Source organism: Chenopodium album, chromosome 3 (genome assembly GCF_948465745.1).
Source record: "Chenopodium album chromosome 3, dcCheAlbu1.1, whole genome shotgun sequence".
NCBI lineage: Eukaryota > Viridiplantae > Streptophyta > Magnoliopsida > Caryophyllales > Amaranthaceae > Chenopodium > Chenopodium album.
In genome coordinates, this window is record NC_137836.1 from 55,497,176 (window position 1) to 55,507,149 (window position 9,974).

Genomic DNA, 9,974 nt, shown 5'->3' on the forward strand with positions numbered 1-9,974 from the left:
GCGGGACCTCCGTCGCTCCTGAAAGACACAAAATGAAAAGATGTCAATGGCGAAAGATAGAACTAATGGTAAAAAAGAAAAAAAAAGTGAACATACCTCAAGAACATCGCCAGAACCGCCCCGACAACTCGCACCACGCCGAAGCTTGATGATGCAGTACTTCAAAGCGTCAACCAACTTCATGAAGCCCATCATCTCCGGGTGAGTAGGCTGAGAACAAAGCAAAGAAAAAATCAGTAACAAGCGGTATTTAAAGGGATGAATAATGTATCAAAAAGCTTACCGGCTCAAAAACATCAGGCAAAGACTCCTGCGCCTGTCTGAAAGCCTCTGGCGCGTCAGAAATATGGTCTGCGGTAATACCAATCGGCCCCGGGTAGCGGACGAATTAAGGCGGAATCTCAATCTTCCCCACACGGCGAACAGTCGTCTGAAAATACAATCGAATAATAAGGTTATTTCACGGTTTAAACAGAGACTAGAACAAAAATTCTCTAAAGAAATCATACCTCATGAAGACGGGGTGGAGGAGCCAAGGAGGGAAGCAAGTCTTGTGCATAATCGCCCTCCATACGTAAAAGCTCCCTCTAAGGAAAAGTGTAGCGCTTTCCCCTGTTTATCAACTCCCTAAGCAAGCGTGAGTCTAGCATCGACTCCGGTGGCGACAAAGGCACCACAAAGCGATCACCACTGTGCTGACGAACGACACATTCCCAGGTCCAGTACCAACAAAAACAGTGCGGTATGCCGAAGGCTGCAAGGCCTCGGGAAGATTAGACATCCCAGCCCAAGGCCGATACTGGACATCAATAACAACCTGAAAACCATAAAAAGTTGCAATGAAACGCAGAAAATAATCTTAAGATAGAAAATAATGGGCTACAAAATTAATTCTTACACCAATAGAAGAGGTGCCTCGGCGTAGCAGCCCGCGTAGCGCAGGGACAGACTCCACTCGTGACTCGCCTCGGTCACGCCATCTAGCTCCGACAGGGAAGTCATGGACCGCTCCACGATGCCGTCGAGGGGCCAATATCGGAAAGTAATCATAGAACCATAGCTACAATGAAAAGAAATCTTTGAGCATACGAGTCGAACAAATTAAGCCAAAACCAGAAAAGGAAAGATCGTGTTGATCTTAAGTTTTGATGATGACGCAAGGAATCTAAGCAAACCAGAAGGGCTTTAACTTTTGTCTATTAGCTTTGATGTACTTGACAGGTTTTATATGCAACGAAGTTCTAGAGTTAGAATGGAGCATGGAACAAGTCTAAAGGATGAGCTATGGACAAGCATAGAAGACAATCAGTAGCCAAGTTCCTTTAGTGAGGAACTGAAGCTCCAGAGTCGAAGCTTCAATATGTTCCAAGGAGTCTATTGTATCTTTATTATTTATTTTAGGCTTCTTGTATATATGTTAAGTACATGGCAAATTAATAGAATTTAAGTGGATTTAATTTCAAGTTATAAAGATTTTATTTTCCCAGTTTTAAACAAGATTTAATCTTATTTCTGAAAACTATTTTTTAAGTGAAAAATATCTTATTTATTTAAAAGATTTTCTGTTTTGATTTTATCCTAATCTTTTGGAAAATCTGACTTGGTAAAACTATTTTTAAAAGACGGCTTTTTACTTAGTCAAGGAGGTTGAGAAAATAAAGGAACCACTTCCTATTGTGCGCTTCAGCTTGCTGCCCAAGCATCCACGAACTGCACTTCCTTATTTCATGGAAGTTGTGGTGTAGTGGGAGTTAAGGTAAACGTAAGGTTTCAACTGGTTTCCTCTTGTATAAATAGGATCAGTTTTTTGTTTTGAAGAGTACACTTGAGCATTACAATTCTTAGTTTTTCGAAAAGAGTCAAAAATCCACTTAAGTCCTTGAGTGTCCTTGTACTTAGCATCTTAGGGGTTTTGTCTTAAGTTGTATTGGGGTAGAGTTTGGGTAAACTCTAGAGTGTGTAATTGCTTTGAGTGAAGCAAGGAGAAAGAGAGAGATTCGAGAGCTTAACTGATTGAGGGATCAGTTAAGGGGGAACTTAAGTTCATTGAGGAACTTGAGTTTAGAGTCTTAATTTGTAATAGGTTGTTTGCCCTATTATTATTAACAGTTGAGTTTAAAATCCCTTGTGGTCGTTGTTTTTCTTCTTGATTAGGGCCAAGAAGTTTTCCACGTAAAATCTCTCTTGCACTTTAAAGTTTTTGTTTAAGTTCCTTTAAGAATTTCGCAAAAATTACCCTAGTTCCTATACAATACAATTCACCCCCCCCTCTTGTATTGTTCATTCGAGTCAACAATTGGTATCAGAGCAGGTTCCTCGGAGAAATCAGGAAACCCTGACGAGTCAAGTTCTTGGAATCAAGATGAACAATCACGAGAAACTGGAAGAAGGTTACTCTACGCAGCGTCCTCCTATGTTCAATGGGAAATTCTACACCTATTGGAAGAACAGGATGGAGATTTTTATCAAAGCCGACAACTACCAGGTTTGGAGAGTGATCGAAGTTGGTGATTTCGAAATTACCAAAACTACTGGTGAAAATGAGGTAGTACCTAAACCCATGTCTGAATTTGATAAGGAAGATTTTGAGAAAATGGAAATTAATGCACTTGCAGTTAAATTACTTCATTGTGGCCTTGGACCCCATGAACACAACTGAGTTATGGGTTGTAAAAATGCTAAAGAAATTTGGGATTTACTTCAAGTTACTCATGAAGGAACTAACGAAGTGAAACGCTCTAAAATTGACCTGCTTATGTCAAAATATGAACGGTTTGAAATGCAACCAAAAGAATCAATTCAGGAAATGTTAACTAGATTTACTAACATTATTAATGAGCTGGTTTCTCTTGGAAAGCAAATCCCTATTGATGAGAAGGTCATAAAAGTTCTAAGAAGCCTCCCTCAAGATGAGAGGTGGAGAGCCAAGGTAACGGCCTTACAAGAAATAAAGGACTTCACAAAGTTCAATATTGAGCAACTTGCTGGTTCCCTCATGACTCATGAGTTGCACCTAGGAACAAGAAACAGTGAAGGAAACCGAGGAAAAGGCTTAGCTCTCAAAGCTGGAGATCAAGAAGACTCTGAAGTCGATGAAGAAGAGGCTGCTATGCTGGTGAGAAGGTTCAAAAGAATGTTCAACCGAAACAACAAGTCGATGAACTTCACCAAGAAACCCTCTACTTCAAAAGCTGACTCTGGTTGTCACAAATGTGGATCTCTAGAACACTTTATTCGTGAGTGTCCACTTTGGGATACAGAGAAAGGTAAAGGGAAGGCAAAGGAACAAGTTAAGAGCAACTACAACAAAACTCCTTTCAACAAAACAGACATTAGGAAGGCTATGATTGCTGCATGGGGAGATTCTGAAAGTGAGGATGAAGAGGAACAACTTGAAGAAGAAACAACTCATTTGTGTTTGATGGCCAAACGTGATGAAAAGGCTTACAATGATGAGCTTGCTAAAGAGGTATTCCTTGATCCTAATGTGCTTAAGACTTATACTAAAGATGCTCTAATTGATTTAGTATTTGAATTGGAAGATGAATGGACTCGTACTAGTATTCGTCTAGGTGAATGTCAAAGAGCTCTCAAAGTCTGCAAGGAACACAGTACGTGGATTAAAAATCAACGAACTGATGTTCAGAATAGATTTTTTGAACTTTTTGACAAGAATCTTCTCTTAAAAGAAATGAATGAGAAACTCAAGTTTGAAAATATCATGGTTAATGTAGAACTGACTCAATACAAACTTGCTAGTGCAGAAGTATCTCCAAGTTCCTCCTCTGAATCTTTGCCTAAATTCAATGAGGATTTTGAAAAATTAAAATATAATCTTGACGAGTTAGGAATTGAAAAGGCAAAATTGGAGAAGGAACTGGAGCTTCGAAAAGAAATAAGCATTAGTCAGTTTTGAATTCCTAAGTGGATTGAGAATGCTCAAACCAAAAGAACTGAAGGTCTAGGATTCATACGTTCTAAGCATAAGGGCAAAAAAAAATATGTAGACCTGCCTAGTTATAAAGTATGTACCTTCTGTGGTAAGACTGGTCATCTTGTTACTACTTGCAACAAGAAGGAACAGTCTGTTAGCAAGAATGTTAGGCAAGTTTGGGTAAAGAAATCTGATATTGCTTCAACGTCCAAGGAACCCAAGGAAACCCGGGTTCCTGAATCTAACCATTAAGTTCTTTTGCAGGTCCTAGTGAGGGGGAACAACACGTGGTACCTCGACAGTGGTTGTTCAAAGCATATGACAGGAGATAAATCAAAGTTTCTCTCACTAGAGGCCTATCCAGGAGGAACTGTGACCTTTGGAGACAACAAAAAGGGTGAAGTAATTGCTAAAGGAAAAGTAGGAAGGTCCAGTTCTCATTCAATAGAAAATGTACTTCTGGTCGAGGGTTTGATGCACAATTTGCTGAGCATATCACAATTTTGTGATAAAGGAAACTCTGTAAGTTTTACCTCTGATTCATGCAACATCATTAATGATAAAACAAGAAGGGTTGTTCTTGAAGGAACTAGAAAAGGGAACACATACATTGTGGATCTAAATTCTGTTCCAAGAAACAACCTTACCTGCTTAAGTGTCATTAATGATGATCCTTTATTATGGCATAAACGTTTTGGACATGCTAGCTTCTCACTCATGGATAAACTTAGAGCAAGGAACTTGGTTGTAGGGCTTCCCTCAGTCAAGTTCCTCATACAACACATCTGTGATGCATGTGTGAGAGGCAAGCAAGTCAGATCTTCTTTTAAAAGAAAAAACATGGTCAGCACCATAAAGCTATTGGAGCTAATTCACATGGATTTGTGTGGTCCCATGCGTGTTCAAAGTAGAAGTGGAAAGAAATATGTTTTAGTTATTATTGATGATTTTTCTAGATTTACTTGGGTGATTTTTCTGTCTAGCAAAGATGAAACTTTTGATGAATTTGTGTCCTTTGCCAAAAGAGTACAAAAGATAAGTGGAAATCAAATTATCCACATTCGATCAGATCATGGAACAGAGTTTGAGAATTTAAGATTCGATGACTTTTGTAGAGAAAATGGCATGGATCATAACTTTTCAGCCCCAAGAACTCATCAACAGAACGGAGTTGTTAAAAGGAAGAACAGGACTCTAGAAGACATGGCAAGAACTATGCTCATAGCTAGTGGTCTTCCAAGGAACTTCTGGGCTGAAGCCATAAATACTGCATGCTATATCATAAACAGAGTTATGATGAGACCAATCATCAATAGGACTTCTTATGAACTGTTTAAGGGCAGAAAACCCAATATTTCTCACTTTCGAGCTTTTGGATGCAGGTGCTTTGTTCATAATAATGGGAAAAGGAGCATAGGAAAATTTGATGAAAGAAGTGATGAAGCTGTGTTCCTTGGCTATGCATCAAATAGCAAAGCTTACAGAGTTTATAATAAAAATACATTGTGCGTAGAAGAAAGCATTCATGTGATATTTGATGAATCTAATATGTTTATGAATGTGCAGGAACAAGACAATATTGATTATGAAATTGATATGATTAGAGACAGGGAAGAAGAGGAAGAAACCTCCAAGCAAACCAAGGAAGTAAGTGAGGAACCTGAGCAAGAACATCAAGAAAATGCTGAAGTTCCTAATCAAGAAACCCCGGAGGAACAAGATCATGGAGAATCTTGCAACGAGGAAAATGTAGAAGAAGCTGAAGAAGAAGTGCCTCAAATAGGAGTTCCTACCAGAGAGTTTCAACCAAAGCCATTCAAATACCAAGGCTCTCATCCAACAGACCTTATTATAGGTGATATTGGTAAAGGAACTCAGACCAGATCACAGATGAGGAACTTATGTGCCTTTCAAGCCTTCCTATCCATTATTGAGCCAAGAAATCATGAAGAAGCTCTAAAGGATGCTGACTGGATAATTGCCATGCAAGATGAACTCAATGAGTTTGAGAGCAACAAGGTCTGGCATCTTGAAGAAAAACATAAGCACAAAAAGGTTATAGGGCTCAAGTGGGTATTCAGGAACAAGCTGGATGAATATGGAACAATTGTAAGAAACAAGGCAAGACTTGTTGTGAAGGGCTATAATCAGCAAGAAGGTATTGACTTTGAAGAAACTTTTGCTCCTGTTGCTAGATTAGAAGCTATTAGAATGTTAATTGCTTTTTCCTCTTTTATGGGTTTCAAACTGTATCAAATGGATGTTAAGTGTGCTTTCTTAAATGGCTTTCTTGAAGAGGAGGTGTTCGTGGAACAACCTCCAGGTTTTGAAAATCCCCAATTTCCTAATCATGTCTTTAAGCTTGATAAAGCTCTTTATGGGCTAAAACAAGCACCTAGAGCTTGGTATGAAAGGCTCTCTAAGTTCCTTCTTCAAAATGATTTTAAAAGAGGTAAAGTAGATAAAACTTTGTTTTTAAAATCTGAAGGAACTGATTTACTAGTTGTTCAAATATATGTTGATGATATTATTTTTGGAGCAACTAACGAAAACTTGTGCAAGTACTTTGCTGAGCTAATGAGTGGTGAATTTGAGATGAGCATGATGGGGGAACTCAACTTCTTTCTTGGACTACAAATCAAACAAACAGAAAGAGGTATTGCAATTCACCAACAAAAGTATGTCAAGGAACTACTGAAGAAATATAACCATGACCAAGCAAAGACCAACCATACACCAATGGGAACAAGCAAAAGGTTAGATGAAGATCTATAAGGAACTAGCGTAGATCAAACCAAATACAAAGGTATGATTGGATCCCTTTTATACTTAACTGCTAGTAGACCTGATATTGCATTTAGTGTTGGCTTATGTGCAAGGTTTCAATCTAATCCTAAGGAGTCACATCTTACAACAGTAAAAAGGATCCTACGATATCTCAAAGGAACTGATCATCTTTGTCTCTTCTATCCTAGAAGTGATACTTTTGATTTAAAAGGTTTTGCAAATGCTGACTATGCAAGAGATTTGGTGAATAGGAAGAGTACTTCAGGAATGGTTCAGTTTCTCGAGCCATGCCTAGTTTCTTGGGGATCCAAGAAACTGAACACAGTGGCCTTGTCAACTGCTGAAGCTGAATATGTGGCAGCTGCAGCCTGTTGTTCTCAAGTACTTTGGATAAAACAACAACTAAGATATTATGGTATGAAATATAATTGCATTCCTATCTATTGTGATAATACTAGTGCCATATGCATTTCAAAAGAACCAGTTCATCATTCTCGTGTGAAACATATTCACATAAGGCATCATTTCCTTAAGGATAATGTGGAAAAAGGCTTAATTAAGTTAGATTTTTGCGAAACAGAAAATCAAATTGCTGACATTCTTACTAAGCTTTTGAGCAGGGACAAATTTGAAAAGATGCGCATGGAACTTGGTATGATACAATTGAGTTAAGAAGACCTCAAGTTCCCCCAAGGTATAAGTCAGTCATGCATGCATTATATGTATCTTACACAATATGTATATGTGAAAACATAGTCCTACGCATTAGAGTGTATGGCAATACATATGGGATTGTGGCTGTATGTGAAGAAATCAAATTGCATTAGGCATGTCTGTGTTATTACAAATTATGTTGATTTGTTCCTAGTTCCTCCGAAATAATCTATAAGATTTTATTCTATCTTGTTGTGAATTAATTAACTAGTCAGTTGATTAATTTTATCTACTTAAAATCTTATCTTTTGAATTATTCTTCATCGCTTATCTTTTAAAATTAAAAATCGTTCCTTGAAATTGTTGATTAAATACCCGTGACCTTTTGCATTCAATTCAAAGTTCCTGATCAAAATTTATCTTCAATTAATCTAAACCCTTCATGTCAAATCACATTAAAATCTGACCAAGTGAAAAGTTTTGTGCCATCCTTCATCAATCGACACCTACCCCATTCAATTAACCTTCTACACCATTCCACCGACCAAACTCACCACACTAAATTCCACCACTATATAATGAAGCCAAACCCTAACCACTGTTCCTCACCACCTCACTCCGTAAAATACACACTCATTTTTAGTGACACCTCTCCAATTCCCATGGAAATCTCACCCAAAATTCAAAACTCTCCTCAAAAGGAATCACCCATGGAAATAGAGACTGACACCTCAGTCAAAAACGTTGCTGAAAAACTCCAAAACAAACCCATGGCTCGCAGTGATTCGAAAAGGAGAAATATCGAGGTTGAAGAAGAATTGGACTATGAGGAACTGGGTGAACCAATTCAGGGGGAAAAGTCGAAGTCCGCTGCTGTCAAAAGGATAGAAGCCAGCTCTGAGCGGTTCATTCCTGGGTTTTGTATAAATCTAAAGTGGTGCGAATCGAGTAAGTACTCTAAACTTCTTGATATTCTTGAAGCACTAAATTAGATTAAGCTGTTTAGTGAATGTTATGACAATGTGATTGCACATGCACCGTTAAAGGAATTTTGTGCGAATTTTAAGAATGTGAATGGTGTTTGTGTTAGCAAAGTTAAAAACAAGAAAATTAGTTTTGATGCTGATGATTTAGCTGCTGTGTTTGGAACCCCTAATGAGGGATTTGATGAGTATTTTAAGGGAGAAACTGAATTAAGTGTTGAGGGTGTTTCTATTGAAAAGATTGTTGAATCAATTGGTGGTAAGGCATCCAAAGTTCGAACCAACCATAACCTGTTTTCACCTATTCAAAAGCTGTTGTTTATTTTTGTTCATCTAGCTATCATTCCGAGAACCCAGCATAGGCATGAGGCAAATCACCTTGATGCTGTGCTTATGTATTGTCTTGAAAACAAAATACAGATAAATTTTCCTTCTTTGATGATCCAGCACCTCACTCATTGTCTTGCCATTCATTTAAAGGTTGGATATGCAAATTTAATAATCACTCTTCTTGAAAGTTGTGGAATTTCCATGACTAACTATGAATCCCTTACACTTAAGACCAACCATTATGTCCAACCCAAAACACTTGAAGCCCGAAACCTAACTGTTGTTGAGGGAACTACTCAATTTCTCTCAAAATCCCTTCCTAAGCCTAAACAGGATGAGAGTAGTTTGAAGAAAAAGGAAGATGTAGAGTTGGATAAATGGTTGGAGGAAGAGGACAGTGAGAAAGAAGGTGACCAGAAAAAGAAAGAAGTGATTGTGATGTCAAACCGGAAGGATACTCAAAGCTCTGGGAAGAGAAAGAGTACTAGGTTGACTATAAGGCCAAGAGGGAAGGACAAGGCTGAGTCTGCTGCAGTGGTTGATCTGAGTGAAGAGAGAACCAGTGCCCCAGGGGATCAAGGGGTACTTGAAGAGAAAATTGGTTCTCAGGGGGAACAGGGCATCCTTCAAGCTTTTGTTGAAAAAACTTTTCCTACAGGTTCAAGTTTTGCTGGGTTCAGCATTGTGAGTTCCACCTTGGAACTTAAGGCTCTCAAGGAGACAGTGCACAAGCTAGTTGATGCTCAACCAGGGTTGATTCAAAGAATTGAAGCTCTTGAGAAGGTAGTGTCAGACTTGGTGAAAGCTTCCACAGAGCTCACCTCAGCAATGCACCAGAACACATCAACTCTCTCCAAAGGGCAGGCTGACTTGCTGAAGAAATTGGAGGACTTGGTCATTGAAGAGGTGCTAGAGAATGATGCTGAAGAAGAGACCCAGTCCTCTGCCCCTAAAGCTTGATGTTTCTGTCTTCGCTCTAAACCTTTATTTTCTTGAACTTGATCCGATTTGAACTTGTTTCTTTTTGCTTCTTTTGGGTCTGTAAACACTTAAAACAGGGTATTTTCTTTTGTTTTTGTTGTTCTGGAGGAACATCAGTTTGTTTATATGGATGTTGCTTGCTTGCTTTATGACTATTTGCGTACTATTTCTGCCTATATGTGCTTTGCTCTATGCTTTGGACACAAACCATTACAATGGTGCTGTGTTTAGTTATGTGTATTTGTGTGCATTAATTTTGATGAACGCCAAAAGGGGGAAAGAAGGCAAAACTCAATTGTTGACAA